Here is an 18,757-nt window from a genome sequence, read left to right as displayed (position 1 = left end):
ACTCCAGAACTAGAAACTCCACAACTAGAAACTGCGCAACTAGAAACTCCACGACTAGAAACTCCACAACTAGAACCTCCACAACTAGAAACTCCGCAACTAGAAACTCCACAACTAGAAACTCCCCAACTTGAAACTCCACAACTAGAAATTCCACAACTAGAAACTCCACAACTAGAAACTCCCCAACTTGAAACTCCGCAACTAGAAACTCAACAACTAGAAACTCAACAACTAGGAACTCCACAACTAGAGACTCCACAACTAGAAACTCCACAACTAGAGACTCGACAACTAGATGCTCCGCAACTGGAGACTCCAGAACTAGAAACTCTACAACTAAAACTGCGCAACTAGAAACTCCACAACTAGAACCTCCACAACTAGAAATTCCACAACTATAAACTCCACAATCAGAAACTCCGCAACTAGAAGCTCCACAACTGGAAACTCCACAACTAGAAACTCCACAACTAGAGACGCCGCAAATGTAACTCCGACACTAGAAACTCCGCAACTAGAAACTCAACAACTAGGAACTCAACAACTAGGAACTCCACAACTAGGCTTCACAACTAGAAATTTCACAACTAAAAACTCTGCAACCAGAAACTCCACAGCTACACACTCCGCAACTAGAAACTCCACAAGTAGGAACACCGACTTCAAACTACACAACTAGAGACTCCACAACTAGAAACTCAACAACTAGAAACTCTACAGCTAGAAACTCCACGACTAGAAAGTCCACAACTAGAAACTCCGACTAGAAACTCCACAACTAGAAACTCCACCATTAGAGACTCGACAACTAGAGACTCCACAACTAGAGACTCCGAAACTAGAAACTTCACAACTAGAAACTCCACAACAAGAACCTCCACAACTAGAAACTTCGCAACTAGAAACTCACAACTAGAAACTCCAGAACTTGAAACTCCACAACTAGAAACTTCACAACTAGAAACTCCACAACTAGAAACTCCGACTATAAACTCCACAGCTAGAGACTCCACAACTAGAGACTCGACAACTAGACACTCCGCAACTGGAAACTCCAGAACTAGAAACTCCACAACTAGAAACTGCGCAACTAGAAACTCCACGACTAGAAACTCCACAACTAGAACCTCCACAACTAGAAACTCCGCAACTAGAAACTCCACAACTAGAAACTCCCCAACTTGAAACTCCACAACTAGAAATTCCACAACTAGAAACTCCACAACTAGAAACTCCCCAACTTGAAACTCCGCAACTAGAAACTCAACAACTAGAAACTCAACAACTAGGAACTCCACAACTAGAGACTCCACAACTAGAAACTCCACAACTAGAGACTCGACAACTAGATGCTCCGCAACTGGAGACTCCAGAACTAGAAACTCTACAACTAAAACTGCGCAACTAGAAACTCCACAACTAGAACCTCCACAACTAGAAATTCCACAACTATAAACTCCACAATCAGAAACTCCGCAACTAGAAGCTCCACAACTGGAAACTCCACAACTAGAAACTCCACAACTAGAGACGCCGCAAATGTAACTCCGACACTAGAAACTCCGCAACTAGAAACTCAACAACTAGGAACTCAACAACTAGGAACTCCACAACTAGGCTTCACAACTAGAAATTTCACAACTAAAAACTCTGCAACCAGAAACTCCACAGCTACACACTCCGCAACTAGAAACTCCACAAGTAGGAACACCGACTTCAAACTACACAACTAGAGACTCCACAACTAGAAACTCAACAACTAGAAACTCTACAGCTAGAAACTCCACGACTAGAAAGTCCACAACTAGAAACTCCGACTAGAAACTCCACAACTAGAGACTCCACCATTAGAGACTCGACAACTAGAGACGCAACAACTAGAAACTCCCAAACTAGAAACTTCACAACTAGAAACTCCACAACAAGAACCTCCACAGCTAGAAACTTCACAACTGCAAACTCCACAACTAGAAACTCCACAACCAGAAACTCCGCAACTAGAAACTCCGATTACAAACTGCAAAACCAGGGACTCCACAACTACAGACTCCACAACTAGAGACTCCACAACCAGAAACTCCGCAACCAGAAAATCCACAACTAGAAACTCCACAACTAGAGACTCCACAACTAGAAACTCCACAACTAGATATTTCACAACTAGAAACTCTGCAACAAGAAACTCCGACTAGAAACTCCACAACTAGAGGCTCCACAACTAGAGACTCGACAACTAGATACTCCGCAACTGGAAACTCCAGAACTAGAAACTCCACAACTAGAAACTGCTCAACTAGAAACTCCACGACTAGAAACTCCACAACTAGAACCTCCACAACTAGAAATTCCACAACTAGAAACTCCACAGTCAGAAACTCCGAAACTAGAAACTCCACAACTGGAAACTCTACAACTAGAAACTCCACAACTAGAGACGACGCAAATGAAACTCCGACACTAGAAACTCCGCAACTAGAAACTCAACAACTAGGAACTCAACAACTAGGAACTCCACAACTAGACTTCACAACTAGAAATTTCACAACTAAAAACTCTGCAACCAGAAACTCCACAGCTACACACTCCGCAAATAGAAACTCCACAAGTAGGAAAACCGACTTCAAACTCCACAACTAGAGATTCCTTAACTAGAAACTCAACAACTAGAAACTCTACAGCTAGAAACTCCACGACTAGAAAGTCCACAACTAGAACCTCCGCAACTAGAGACTCCGCAACTAGAAACTCCAACACTAGAGACTCGGCAACTAGGAACTCTGCAAATAGAAACTCCACATCTAGAAACTCCGCAACTAGAAACTCCGCAACTAAAGACTCCACAACTAGGAACTCTGCAAATAGAGACTCCACAGCTAGAAACTCCAACCCTAGAGACTCCACAACTAGAGACTCCACAACTAGAAACTCCGAAACTAGAAACTCCACAACTAGAAACTCCAACACTAGAAACTCCACAACTAGAAACTCTACAAATAGGAACTCCACAACTAGAGACTCCGTGACTAGAGACTCCTCAACTCTAAACTCCACAACTAGAGACTGTACCCAGAAACTCCACAACTAGCAACTCCACAACCAGAAATTCCACAACTAGAAACTCCGCAACTAGAAACTCCGCAACGAGACACTGCACGACTGGAAACTTCGCAACTAGAGACTCCACAACTAGACACTCCACGACAAGAGACTCCACAACTAGAAACTCCACAACTAGAAACTCCACAACTAGAAACCCAACAACAAGAAACTCAACTACAAACTTCACAACTAGAGACTGCGCAACTACAAACTCCACAATTGAAACTCCAAAACTAGAAACTTCGCAACTACAAAATCCACAACTACAAACTTCACAACTACAAACTCCACAACTAGTGACTCCGCAATTAGAGACTCCTGAAATAGAAGCTCCACAACAGGAAACTCCAAAACTTGAGACTCCACAACTAGAAACTCCACAGCTAGAAACTCCACAATAGAAACTCCACAACTAGAGATACTTGAACTAGAAACTCCGCAACTAGAGACTCTGCAACTAGAGACTCCGCAACTAGAGACTCCATAACTAGAAACTCCGGATCTAGAGACTCCGCAACCAGAGACTCCGCGACTAGCAACTCCACGACTAGAAACTCCACAACTAGATACTCTAAAACTAGAAACTCCACAACTAGAAACTCCAGAACTTGAAACTCCACAACTAGAAACTTCACAACTAAAAACTCCGCATATAGAAACTCAGATTACAAACTGCACAACCAGAAACTCCACAACTAGAGACTTCTCAACTAGTGGCTCCACAACTGGAAACTCCAGAACTAGAAACTCCACAACTAGACACTGCGCAACTAGAAAATCCATGACTAGAAACTCCACAACTAGAAACTCCACAACGAGAAACTCAACAACTAGAAACTCCACAACTAGAGACTCCACAACTAGAGACTTCACAACTAGAAACTCCAAAACTAGAAACTCCGCAACTAGAAACTCCACAACTAGAAACTCCGACTAGAATCTCCACAACTAAAGACTCCACCATTACAGACTCGACAACTAGAGACTCCACAACTAGAAACTCCAGAACTAGAAACTTCACAACTAGAAACTCCACAACTAGAAACTCAACAACTAGAGACTCAACAACTAGAACCTCCACAACTGGAAACTCCGCAACTAGAAACTCCACAACTAGAAACTCCAGAACATGAAACTCCACAGCTAGAAACTCCACAAATAGGAACTCCACAACTAGAAACTCCGCAACTAGACACTCCACAACTAGAGACTCAAAAACCAGAAAATCCGCAACTAGAAACTCCACAACTGGAAACTCCACAACTAGAAACTCCACAACTAGAGACTCTGCAATTGAACCTCCGCAACTAAAAACTCCACAACTAGAAACTCAACAACTAGAAACTCCACAACTGGAGACTCCACAACTACAAACTCCACAACTAGTAATTTCAAGACTAGAAACTCTGCAACTAGAAACTTTGACTAGAAACTCCACAACTAGAGACTCCACAACTAGAGACTCGACAACTAGACACTCCGCAACTGGAAACTCCAGAACTGGAAACTCCACAAATAGAAACTGCGCAACTAGAAACTCCATGACTAGAAACTCCACAACCAGAACCTCCACAACTAGAAACTCCGCAACTAGAAACTCGACAACTAGATACTCCGCAACTGGAAACTCCAGAACTAGAAACTCCACAACTAGAAACTGCGCAACTAGAAACTTCGCAACTAGAAACTACGCAACGAGAAACTCAACAACTAGAAACTCCACAACTAGAGACTCCACAACTAGAGACTTCACAACTAGAAATTCCGAAACTAGAAACTCCGCAACTAGAAACTCCACAACTTGAAACTCCGACTAGGATCTCCACAACTAGAGACTCCACCATTAGAGACTCGACAACTAGAGACTCCACAACTAGAAACTCCAGAACTAGAAGCTTCACAACTAGAAACTCCACAACTAGAGACTCAACAACTAGAACCTCCACAACTGGAAACTCCGCAACTAGAAACTCCACAACTAGAAACTCCAGAACTTGAAACTCCACAACTAGAAACACCACAAATAGGAACTCCACAACTAGAAACTCCGCAACCAGAAATTTCACAACTAGAAACTCTGCAACTAGAAACTCCGACTAGAAACTCCACAGCTAGAGACTCCACAACTAGAGACTCGACAACTAGACACTCCGCAACTGGAAACTCCAGAACTGGAAACTCCACAACTAGAAACTGCGCAACTAGAAACTCCACGACTAGAAACTAGAAACTCCAGAACTGGAAACTCCACAAATAGAAACTGCGCAACTAGAAACTCCATGACTAGAAACTCCACAACCAGAACCTCCACAACTAGAAACTCCGCAACTAGAAACTCGACAACTAGATACTCCGCAACTGGAAACTCCAGAACTAGAAACTCCACAACTAGAAACTGCGCAACTAGAAACTTCGCAACTAGAAACTACGCAACGAGAAACTCAACAACTAGAAACTCCACAACTAGAGACTCCACAACTAGAGACTTCACAACTAGAAATTCCGAAACTAGAAACTCCGCAACTAGAAACTCCACAACTTGAAACTCCGACTAGGATCTCCACAACTAGAGACTCCACCATTAGAGACTCGACAACTAGAGACTCCACAACTAGAAACTCCAGAACTAGAAGCTTCACAACTAGAAACTCCACAACTAGAGACTCAACAACTAGAACCTCCACAACTGGAAACTCCGCAACTAGAAACTCCACAACTAGAAACTCCAGAACTTGAAACTCCACAACTAGAAACACCACAAATAGGAACTCCACAACTAGAAACTCCGCAACCAGAAATTTCACAACTAGAAACTCTGCAACAAGAAACTCCGACTAGAAACTCCACAGCTAGAGACTCCACAACTAGAGACTCGACAACTAGACACTCCGCAACTGGAAACTCCAGAACTGGAAACTCCACAACTAGAAACTGCGCAACTAGAAACTCCACGACTAGAAACTAGAAACTCCACAACTAGAAACTCCACAACTAGAAACTCCGCAACTAGAAACTCCACAACTAGAAACTCCCCAACTTGAAACTCCACAACTAGAAATTCCTCAACTAGAAACTCCACAACCAGAAACTCCGCAACTATAAACTCTGCAACAAAAAACTCCACCTAGAAGATCCACAACTAGAGGCTCCACAACTAGAGACTCGACAACTAGATACTCCGCAACTGGAAACTCCAGAACTAGAAACTTCGCAACTAGAAACTGCTCAACTAGAAACTCCACGACTAGAAACTCTACAACTAGAACCTCCACGACTAGAAATTCCACAACTAGAAACTCCACAATCAGAAACTCCGCAACTAGAAACTCCACAACTGGAAACTCCACAACTAGAAACTCCACAACTAGAGACGACGCAAATGAAACTCCGACACTAGAAACTCCGCAAGTCGAAACTCAACAACTAGGAACTCAACAACTAGGAACTCAACAACTAGACTCCACAACTAGAAATTTCACAACTAGAAACTCTGTAACCAGAAACTCCACAGCTACAAACTCTGCAACTAGAAACTCCACAAGTAGAAACTCCGACTCCATACTCCACAACTAGAGACTCCACAACTATAAACTCCACAACTAGAAACTCTACAGCTAGAAACTCCACGACTAGAAAGTCCACAACTAGAAACTCCGACTAGAAACTCCACAACTAGAGACTCCACCATTAGAGACTCGACAACTAGAGACTCCACAACTAGAAACTCCGAAACTAGAAACTTCAAAGCTAGAAACTCCACAACAAGAACCTCCACAACTAGAAACTCCGCGACTAGAAACTCACAACTAGAAACTCCAGAACTTGAAACTCCACAACTAGAAACTTCACAACTAGAAACTCCACAACTAGAAACTCCGACTAGAAACTCCACAACTAGAGACTCCACAACTAGAGACTCGACAACTAGACACTCCGCAACTTGAAACTCCAGAACTAGAAACTCCACAACTAGAAACTGCGCAACTAGAAACTCCACGACTAGAAACTCCACAACTAGAACCTCCACAACTAGAAACTCCGCAACTAGAAACTCCACAACTAGAAACTCCCCAACTTGAAACTCCACAACTAGAAATTCCACAAGTAGAAGCTCCACAACTAGAAACTCCGCAACGAAAAACTCCGATTACAAACTGCACAACCAGGGACTCCACAACTACAGACTCCACAACTAGAGACTCCACAACCGTAAACTCCGCAACCAGAAAATCCACAACTGGAAACTCCACAACTAGAGACTCCGCAATTGAACCTCCGCAACTAGAAACTCAACAACTAGAAACTCAACAACTAGAAACTCCACAACTAGAGACTCCACAACTAGAAACTCCACAACTAGATATTTCACAACTAGAAACTCTGCAACAAGAAACTCCGACTAGAAACTCCACAACTAGAGGCTCAAAAACTAGAGACTCGACAACTAGATACTCCGAAACTGGAAACTCCAGAACTAGAAACTCCACAACTAGAAACTGCTCAACTAGAAACTCCACAATCAGAAACTCCGCAACTAGAAACTCCACAACTGGAAACTCTACAACTAGAAACTCCACAACTAGAGACGACGCAAATGAAACTCCGACACTAGAAACTCCGCAACTAGAAACTCAACAACTAGGAACTCCACAACTAGACTTCACAACTAGAAATTTCACAACTAAAAACTCAGCAACCACAAACTCCACAGCTACACACTCCGCAACTAGAAACTCCACAACTAGAGACTCCACAACTAGAAACTCAACAACTAGAAACTCCACAACTGGAGACTCCACAACTACAAACTCCACAACTAGTAATTTCAAGACTAGAAACTCTGCAACTAGAAACTTTGACTAGAAACTCCACAACTAGAGACTCCACAACTAGAGACTCGACAACTAGACACTCCGCAACTGGAAACTCCAGAACTGGAAACTCCACAAATAGAAACTGCGCAACTAGAAACTCCATGACTAGAAACTCCACAACCAGAACCTCCACAACTAGAAACTCCGCAACTAGAAACTCGACAACTAGATACTCCGCAACTGGAAACTCCAGAACTAGAAACTCCACAACTAGAAACTGCGCAACTAGAAACTTCGCAACTAGAAACTACGCAACGAGAAACTCAACAACTAGAAACTCCACAACTAGAGACTCCACAACTAGAGACTTCACAACTAGAAATTCCGAAACTAGAAACTCCGCAACTAGAAACTCCACAACTTGAAACTCCGACTAGGATCTCCACAACTAGAGACTCCACCATTAGAGACTCGACAACTAGAGATTCCACAACTAGAAACTCCAGAACTAGAAGCTTCACAACTAGAAACTCCACAACTAGAGACTCAACAACTAGAACCTCCACAACTGGAAACTCCGCAACTAGAAACTCCACAACTAGAAACTCCAGAACTTGAAACTCCACAACTAGAAACACCACAAATAGGAACTCCACAACTAGAAACTCCGCAACCAGAAATTTCACAACTAGAAACTCTGCAACTAGAAACTCCGACTAGAAACTCCACAGCTAGAGACTCCACAACTAGAGACTCGACAACTAGACACTCCGCAACTGGAAACTCCAGAACTGGAAACTCCACAACTAGAAACTGCGCAACTAGAAACTCCACGACTAGAAACTAGAAACTCCAGAACTGGAAACTCCACAAATAGAAACTGCGCAACTAGAAACTCCATGACTAGAAACTCCACAACCAGAACCTCCACAACTAGAAACTCCGCAACTAGAAACTCGACAACTAGATACTCCGCAACTGGAAACTCCAGAACTAGAAACTCCACAACTAGAAACTGCGCAACTAGAAACTTCGCAACTAGAAACTTCGCAACGAGAAACTCAACAACTAGAAACTCCACAACTAGAGACTCCACAACTAGAGACTTCACAACTAGAAATTCCGAAACTAGAAACTCCGCAACTAGAAACTCCACAACTTGAAACTCCGACTAGGATCTCCACAACTAGAGACTCCACCATTAGAGACTCGACAACTAGAGACTCCACAACTAGAAACTCCAGAACTAGAAGCTTCACAACTAGAAACTCCACAACTAGAGACTCAACAACTAGAACCTCCACAACTGGAAACTCCGCAACTAGAAACTCCACAACTAGAAACTCCAGAACTTGAAACTCCACAACTAGAAACACCACAAATAGGAACTCCACAACTAGAAACTCCGCAACCAGAAATTTCACAACTAGAAACTCTGCAACTAGAAACTCCGACTAGAAACTCCACAGCTAGAGACTCCACAACTAGAGACTCGACAACTAGACACTCCGCAACTGGAAACTCCAGAACTGGAAACTCCACAACTAGAAACTGCGCAACTAGAAACTCCACGACTAGAAACTAGAAACTCCACAACTAGAAACTCCACAACTAGAAACTCCGCAACTAGAAACTCCACAACTAGAAACTCCCCAACTTGAAACTCCACAACTAGAAATTCCTCAACTAGAAACTCCACAACCAGAAACTCCGCAACTATAAACTCTGCAACAAAAAACTCCACCTAGAAGATCCACAACTAGAGGCTCCACAACTAGAGACTCGACAACTAGATACTCCGCAACTGGAAACTCCAGAACTAGAAACTTCGCAACTAGAAACTGCTCAACTAGAAACTCCACGACTAGAAACTCTACAACTAGAACCTCCACGACTAGAAATTCCACAACTAGAAACTCCACAATCAGAAACTCCGCAACTAGAAACTCCACAACTGTAAACTCCACAACTAGAAACTCCACAACTAGAGACGACGCAAATGAAACTCCGACACTAGAAACTCCGCAAGTCGAAACTCAACAACTAGGAACTCAACAACTAGGAACTCAACAACTAGACTCCACAACTAGAAATTTCACAACTAGAAACTCTGTAACCAGAAACTCCACAGCTACAAACTCTGCAACTAGAATCTCCACAAGTAGAAACTCCGACTCCATACTCCACAACTAGAGACTCCACAACTATAAACTCCACAACTAGAAACTCTACAGCTAGAAACTCCACGACTAGAAAGTCCACAACTAGAAACTCCGACTAGAAACTCCACAACTAGAGACTCCACCATTAGAGACTCGACAACTAGAGACTCCACAACTAGAAACTCCGAAACTAGAAACTTCAAAGCTAGAAACTCCACAACAAGAACCTCCACAACTAGAAACTCCGCGACTAGAAACTCACAACTAGAAACTCCAGAACTTGAAACTCCACAACTAGAAACTTCACAACTAGAAACTCCACAACTAGAAACTCCGACTAGAGACTCCACAACTAGAGACTCCACAACTAGAGACTCGACAACTAGACACTCCGCAACTTGAAACTCCAGAACTAGAAACTCCACAACTAGAAACTGCGCAACTAGAAACTCCGCAACCAGAAAATCCACAACTGGAAACTCCACAACTAGAGACTCCGCAATTGAACCTCCGCAACTAGAAACTCAACAACTACAAACTCAACAACTAGAAACTCCACAACTAGAGACTCCACAACTAGAAACTCCACAACTAGATATTTCACAACTAGAAACTCTGCAACAAGAAACTCCGACTAGAAACTCCACAACTAGAGGCTCAAAAACTAGAGACTCGACAACTAGATACTCCGAAACTGGAAACTCCAGAACTAGAAACTCCACAACTAGAAACTGCTCAACTAGAAACTCCACAATCAGAAACTCCGCAACTAGAAACTCCACAACTGGAAACTCTACAACTAGAAACTCCACAACTAGAGACGACGCAAATGAAACTCCGACACTAGAAACTCCGCAACTAGAAACTCAACAACTAGGAACTCCACAACTAGACTTCACAACTAGAAATTTCACAACTAAAAACTCAGCAACCACAAACTCCACAGCTACACACTCCGCAACTAGAAACTCCACAACTAGAGACTCCACAACTAGAAACTCAACAACTAGAAACTCTACAGCTAGAAACTCCACGACTAGAAAGTCCACAACTAGAACCTCCGCAACTAGAGACTCCGCAACTAGAAACTCCGCAACTAAAGGCTCCACAACTAGGAACTCTGCAAATAGAGACTCCACAGCAAGAAACTCCACAACTAGAGACTCCACAACTAGAAACTCCGAAACTAGAAACTCCACAACTAGAAACTCCACAACAAGAGACTCCGCAATTGAACCTCCGCAACTAAAAACTCAACAACTAGAAACTCAACAACTAGAAACTCCACAACTAGAGAATCCACAACTAGAAACTCCACAACTAGAAATTTCACAACTAGAAACTCTGCAACAAGAAACTCCGACCGAAAACTCCACAACTAGAGACTCGACAACTAGATGCTCCGCAACTGGAAACTCCAGAACTAGAAACTCTACAACTAAAAACTGCGCAACTAGAAACTCCACAACTAGAACCTCCACAACTAGAAATTCCACAACTAGAAACTCCACAATAAGAAACTCCGCAACTAGAAACTCCACAACTGGAAACTCCACAACTAGAAACTCCACAACTAGAGACGCCGCAAATGAAACTCCGACACTAGAAACTCAACAACTAGGAACTCAACAACTAGGAACTCCACAACTAGGCTTCACAACTAGAAATCTCACAACTAAAAACTCTGCAACCAGAAACTCCACAGCTACACACTCCGCAACTAGAAACTCCACAAGTAGGAACACTGACTTCAAACTCCACAACTAGTGACTCCACAACTAGAAACTCAGCAACTAGAAACTCTACAGCTAGAAACTCCACGACTAGAAAGTCCACAACTAGAAACTCCGACTAGAAACTCCACAACTAGAGACTCCATCATTAGAGACTCGACAACTAGAGACTCCACAACTAGAAACTCCGAAACTAGAAACTTCACAACTAGAAACTCCACAACAAGAACCTCCACAACTAGAAACTTCACAACTGCAAACTCCACAACTAGAAACTCCACAACTAGAGACTCTGCAATTGAACCTCCGCAACTAGAAACTCCACAACTAGAAACTCCAAAATAAAACCTCCACAACTACAAATACTTGAACTAGAAACTCCGCAACTAGAGACTCTGCAACTAGAAACTCCGCAACTAGAGACTCCATAACTAGAAACTCCGGAACTAGAGACTCCGCAACCAGAGACTCCGCGACTAGAAACTCCACGACTAGAAACTCCACAACTAGATACTCTAAAACTAGCAACTCCACAACTAGAAACTCCAGAACTTGAAACTCCACAACTAGAAACTTCACAACTAGAAACTCCGCATCTAGAGACTCCGATTACAAACTGCACAACCAGAAACTCCACAACTAGAGACTTCTCAACTAGTGACTCACCAACTGGAAACTCCAGAACTAGAAACTCCACAACTAGACAATGCGCAACTAGAAACTCCATGACTAGAAACTCCACAACTAGAACCTCCATAACTAGAGTCTCCACGACCAGAAACTCCACAACTAGATACTCCACAACTAGAGACTCTACAACTGGAAACTCCACAACTAGAAACTCCACAACTAGAAACTCCACAACTAGATACTCCGCAACTAGAAACTCCAAAACTAGAGACTCCGCATTTGAAACTTAGCAACTAGAAACTCCACAACGAGAAACTCAACAACTAGGAACTCCACAACTAGAGACTCCACAACTAGAGACTTCACAACTAGAAACTCCAAAACTAGAAACTCCGCAACTAGAAACTCCACAACTAGAAACTCCGACTAGAATCTCCACAACTAGAGACTCCACCATTAGAGACTCGACAACTAGAGACTCCACAACTAGAAACTCCAGAACTAGAAACTTCACAACTAGAAACTCCACAACTAGAAACTTGACAACTAGAGACTCAACAACTAGAACCTCCACAACTGGAAACTCCGCAACTAGAAACTCCACAACTAGGAACTCCAGAACTAGAAACTCCACAAATAGGAACTCCACAACTAGAAACTCCACAACTGGAAACTCCACAACTAGAAACTCCACAACTAGAGACTCTGCAATTGAACCTCCGCAACTAGAAACTCCACAACTAGAGACTCCACAACTACAAACTCCACAACTAGTAATTTCAAGACTAGAAACTCTGCAACTAGAAACTCCGACTAGAAACTCCACAACTAGAGACTCCACAACTAGAGACTCGACAACTAGACACTCCGCAACTGGAAACTTCAGAACTGGAAACTCCACAAATAGAAACTGCGCAACTAGAAACTCCACGACTAGAAACTCCACAACTAGAACCTCCACAACTAGAAACTCCGCAACTAGAAACTCCACAACTAGAAACTCCCCAACTTAAAACTCCACAACTAGAAATTTCACAACTAGAAACTCCACAACCAGAAACTCCGCAACTAGAAACTCTGATTACAAACTACACAACCAGGGACTCCACAACTACAGACTCCACAACTAGAGACTCCACAACCAGAAACTCCGCAACCAGAAAATCCACAACTGGAAACTCACCAACTAGAGACTCCGCAATTGAACCTCCGCAACTAGAAACTCAACAACTAGAAACTCAACAACTAGAAACTCCACAACTAGAGACTCCACAACTACAAATTTCACAACTAGAAACTCTGCAACAAGAAACTCCGACTAGAAACTCCACAACTAGAGGCTCCAAAACTAGAGACTCGACAACTAGATACTCCGCAACAGGAAACTCCAGAACTAGAAACTCCACAACTAGAAACTGCTCAACTAGAAACTCCACGACTAGAAACTCTACAACTAGAACCTCCACGACTAGAAATTCCACAACTAGAAACTCCACAATCAGAAACTCCGCAACTAGAAACTCCACAACTGGAAACTCCACAACTAGAGACTCCAAACTAGAGACTTCACAACTAGAAACTCCAAAACTAGAAACTCCGCAACTAGAAACTCCATAACTAAAAACTCCACAACTAGATACTCCGCAACTAGAAACTCCAAAACTAGAGACTCCGCATTGGAAACGTCGCAACTAGAAACTCCACAACGAGAAACTCAACAACTAGAAACTCCACAACTAGAGACTCCACAACTAGAGACTTCACAACTAGAAACTCCAAAACTAGAAACTCCGCAACTAGAAACTCCACAACTAGAAACTCCGACTAGAAACTCCACAACTAGAGGCTCCACAACTAGAGACTCGACAACTAGATACTCCGCAACTGGAAACTCCAGAACTAGAAACTCCACAACTAGAAACTGCTCAACTAGAAACTCCACGACTAGAAACTCCACAACTAGAACCTCCACAACTAGAAATTCCACAACTAGAAACTCCACAATCAGAAACTCCGCAACTAGAAACTCCACAACTGGAAACTCTACAACTAGAAACTCCACAACTAGAGACGACGCAAATGAAACTCCGACACTAGAAACTCCGCAACTAGAAACTCAACAACTAGGAACTCAACAACTAGGAACTCCACAACTAGACTTCACAACTAGAAATTTCACAACTAAAAACTCTGCAACCAGAAACTCCACAGCTACACACTCCGCAACTAGAAACTCCACAAGTAGGAAAACCGACTTCAAACTCCACAACTAGAGACTCCACAACTAGAAACTCAACAACTAGAAACTCTACAGCAAGAAACTCCACAACAAAAAAGTCCACAACTAGAACCTCCGCAACTAGAGACTCCGCAACTAGAAACTCCAACACTAGAGACTCGGCAACTAGGAACTCCGCAAATAGAAACTCCACATCTAGAAACTCCGCAACTAGAAACTCCGCAACTAAAGACTCCACAACTAGGAACTCTGCAAATAGAGACTCCACAGCTAGAAACTCCACAACTAGAGACTCCACAACTAGAGACTCCACAACTAGAAACTCCGAAACTAGAAACTCCACAACTAGAAACTCCAACACTAGAAACTCCACAACTAGAAACTCTACAAATAAGAACTACACAACTAGAGACTCCGTGACTAGAGACTCCTCAACTCTAAACTCCACAACTGGAGACTGTACCCAGAAACTCCACAACTAGAAACTCCACAACCAGAAACTCCATAACTAGAAACTCCGCAACTAGAGACTCCACAACTAGAGACTCCACAACTAGAAACTCCGAAACTAGAAACTCCACAACTAGAAACTCCACAACAAGAGACTCCGCAATTGAACCTCCGCAACTAGAAACTCAACAACTAGAAACTCCACAACTAGAGAATCCACAACTAGAAACTCCACAACTAGAAATTTCACAACTAGAAACTCTGCAACAAGAAACTCCGACCGAAAACTCCACAACTAGAGACTCGACAACTAGATGCTCCGCAACTGGAAACTCCAGAACTAGAAACTCTACAACTAAAAACTGCGCAACTAGAAACACCACAACTAGAACCTCCACAACTAGAAATTCCACAACTAGAAACTCCACAATCAGAAACTCCGCAACTAGAAACTCCACAACTGGAAACTCCACAACTAGAAACTCCACAACTAGAGACGCCGCAAATGAAACTCCGACACTAGAAACTCAACAACTAGGAACTCAACAACTAGGAACTCCACAACTAGGCTTCACAACTAGAAATCTCACAACTAAAAACTCTGCAACCAGAAACTCCACAGCTACACACTCCGCAACTAGAAACTCCACAAGTAGGAACACTGACTTCAAACTCCACAACTAGAGACTCCACAACTAGAAACTCAACAACTATAAACTCTACAGCTAGAAACTCCACGACTAGAAAGTCCACAACTAGAAACTCCGACTAGAAACTCCACAACTAGAGACTCCATCATTAGAGACTCGACAACTAGAGACTCCACAACTAGAAACTCCGAAACTAGAAACTTCACAACTAGAAACTCCACAACAAGAACCTCCACAACTAGAAACTTCACAACTGCAAACTCCACAACTAGAAACTCCACAACTAGAGACTCTGCAATTGAACCTCCGCAACTAGAAACTCCACAACTAGAAACTCCACAATAAAAACTCCACAACTAGAGATACTTGAACTAGAAACTCCGCAACTAGAGACTCTGCAACTAGAGACTCCGCAACTAGAGACTCCATAACTAGAAACTCCGGAACTAGAGACTCCGCAACCAGAGACTCCGCGACTAGAAACTCCACGACTAGAAACTCCACAACTAGATACTCTAAAACTAGAAACTCCACAACTAGAAACTCCAGAGCTTGAAACTCCACAACTAGAAACTTCACAACTAGAAACTCCGCATCTTGAGACTCCGATTACAAACTGCACAACCAGAAACTCCACAACTAGAGACTTCTCAACTAGTGACTCACCAACTGGAAACTCCAGAACTAGAAACTCCACAACTAGACAATGCGCAACTAGAAACTTCATGACTAGAAACTCCACAACTAGAACCTCCATAACTAGAGTCTCCACGACCAGAAACTCCACAACTAGATACTCCACAACTAGAGACTCTACAACTGGAAACTCCACAACTAGAAACTTCACAACTAGAAACTCCACAACTAGATACTCCGCAACTAGAAACTCCAAAACTAGAGACTCCGCATTTGAAACTTCGCAACTAGAAACTCCACAACGAGAAACTCAACAACTAGAAACTCCACAACTAGAGACTCCACAACTAGAGACTTCACAACTAGAAACTCCAAAACTAGAAACTCCGCAACTAGAAACTCCACAACTAGAAACTCCGACTAGAATCTCCACAACTAGAGACTCCACCATTAGAGACTCGACAACTAGAGACTCCACAACTAGAAACTCCAGAACTAGAAACTTCACAACTAGAAACTCCACAACTAGAAACTTGACAACTAGAGACTCAACAACTAGAACCTCCACAACTGAAAACTCCGCAACTAGAAACTCCACAACTAGAAACTCCAGAACTAGAAACTCCACAAATAGGAACTCCACAACTAGAAACTCCGCAACTAGAAACTCCACAACTAGAGACTCAAAAACCAGAAACTCCGCAACTAGAAACTCCACAACTGGAAACTCCACAACTAGAAACTCCACAACTAGAGACTCTGCAATTGAACCTCCGCAACTAGAAACTCTACAACTAGAGACTCCACAACTACAAACTCCACAACTAGTAATTTCAAGACTAGAAACTCTGCAACTAGAAACTCCGACTAGAAACTCCACAACTAGAGACTCCACAACTAGAGACTCGACAACTAGACACTCCGCAACTGGAAACTTCAGAACTGCAAACTCCACAAATAGAAACTGCGCAACTAGAAACTCCACGACTAGAAACTCCACAACTAGAACCTCCACAACTAGAAACTCCGCAACTAGAAACTCCACAACTAGAAACTCCCCAACTTAAAACTCCACAACTAGAAATTCCACAACTAGAAACTCCACAACCAGAAACTCCGCAAATAGAAACTCTGATTACAAACTGCACAACCAGGGACTCCACAACTACAGACTCCACAACTAGAGACTCCACAACCAGAAACTCCACAACCAGAAAATTCACAACTGGAAACTCCACAACTAGAGACTCCGCAATTGAACCTCCGAAACTAGAAACTCAACAACTAGAAACTCAACAACTAGAAACTCCATAACTAGAGACTCCACAACTACAAATTTCACAACTAGAAACTCTGTAACAAGAAACTCCGACTAGAAATTCCACAACTAGAGGCTCCACAACTAGAGACTCGACAACTAGATACTCCGCAACAGGAAACTCCAGAACTAGAAACTCCACAACTAGAAACTGCTCAACTAGAAACTCCACGACTAGAAACTCTACAACTAGAACCTTCACGACTAGAAATTCCACAACTAGAAACTCCACAATCAGAAACTCCGCAACTAGAAACTCCACAACTGGAAACTCCACAACTAGAAACTCCACAACTAGAGACGACGCAAATGAAACTCTGACACAAGAAACTCCGCAACTAGAAACTCAACAACTAGGAACTCCACAACTAGAGACTCCACAACTAGAGACTTCACAACTAGAAACTCCAAAACTAGAAACTCCGCAACTAGAAACTCCACAACTAGAAAATCCGACTAGAAACTCCACAACTAGAGGCTCCACAACTAGAGACTCGACAACTAGATACTCCGCAACTGGAAACTCAAGAACTAGAAACTCCACAACTAGAAACTGCTCAACTAGAAACTCCACGACTAGAAACTCCACAACTAGAACCTCCACAACTAGAAATTCCAACACTAGAAACTCCACAATCAGAAACTCCGCAACTAGAAACTCCACAACTGGAAACTCTACTACTAGAAACTCCACATCTAGAGACGATGCAAATGAAACTCCGACACTAGAAACTCCGCAACTAGAAACTCAACAACTAGGAACTCAACAACTAGGAACTCCACAACTAGACTTCACAACTAGAAATTTCACAACTAAAAACTCTGCAACCGGAAACTCCACAGCTACACACTCCGCAACTAGAAACTCCACAAGTAGGAAAACCGACTTCAAACTCCACAACTAGAGACTCCACAACTAGAAACTCAACAACTAGAAACTACAGCAAGAAACTCCACGACTAGAAAGTCCACAACTAGAACCTCCGCAACTAGAGACTCCGCAACTAGAAACTCCAACACTAG

The sequence above is a fragment of the Rhipicephalus microplus genome, unplaced genomic scaffold (genome assembly GCF_043290135.1).
Source record: "Rhipicephalus microplus isolate Deutch F79 unplaced genomic scaffold, USDA_Rmic scaffold_35, whole genome shotgun sequence".
NCBI classification, from domain to species: Eukaryota; Metazoa; Arthropoda; class Arachnida; order Ixodida; family Ixodidae; genus Rhipicephalus; species Rhipicephalus microplus.
The sequence above is the reverse complement of the archived record's forward strand: the minus strand, read 5'-3'. Positions refer to the sequence as shown.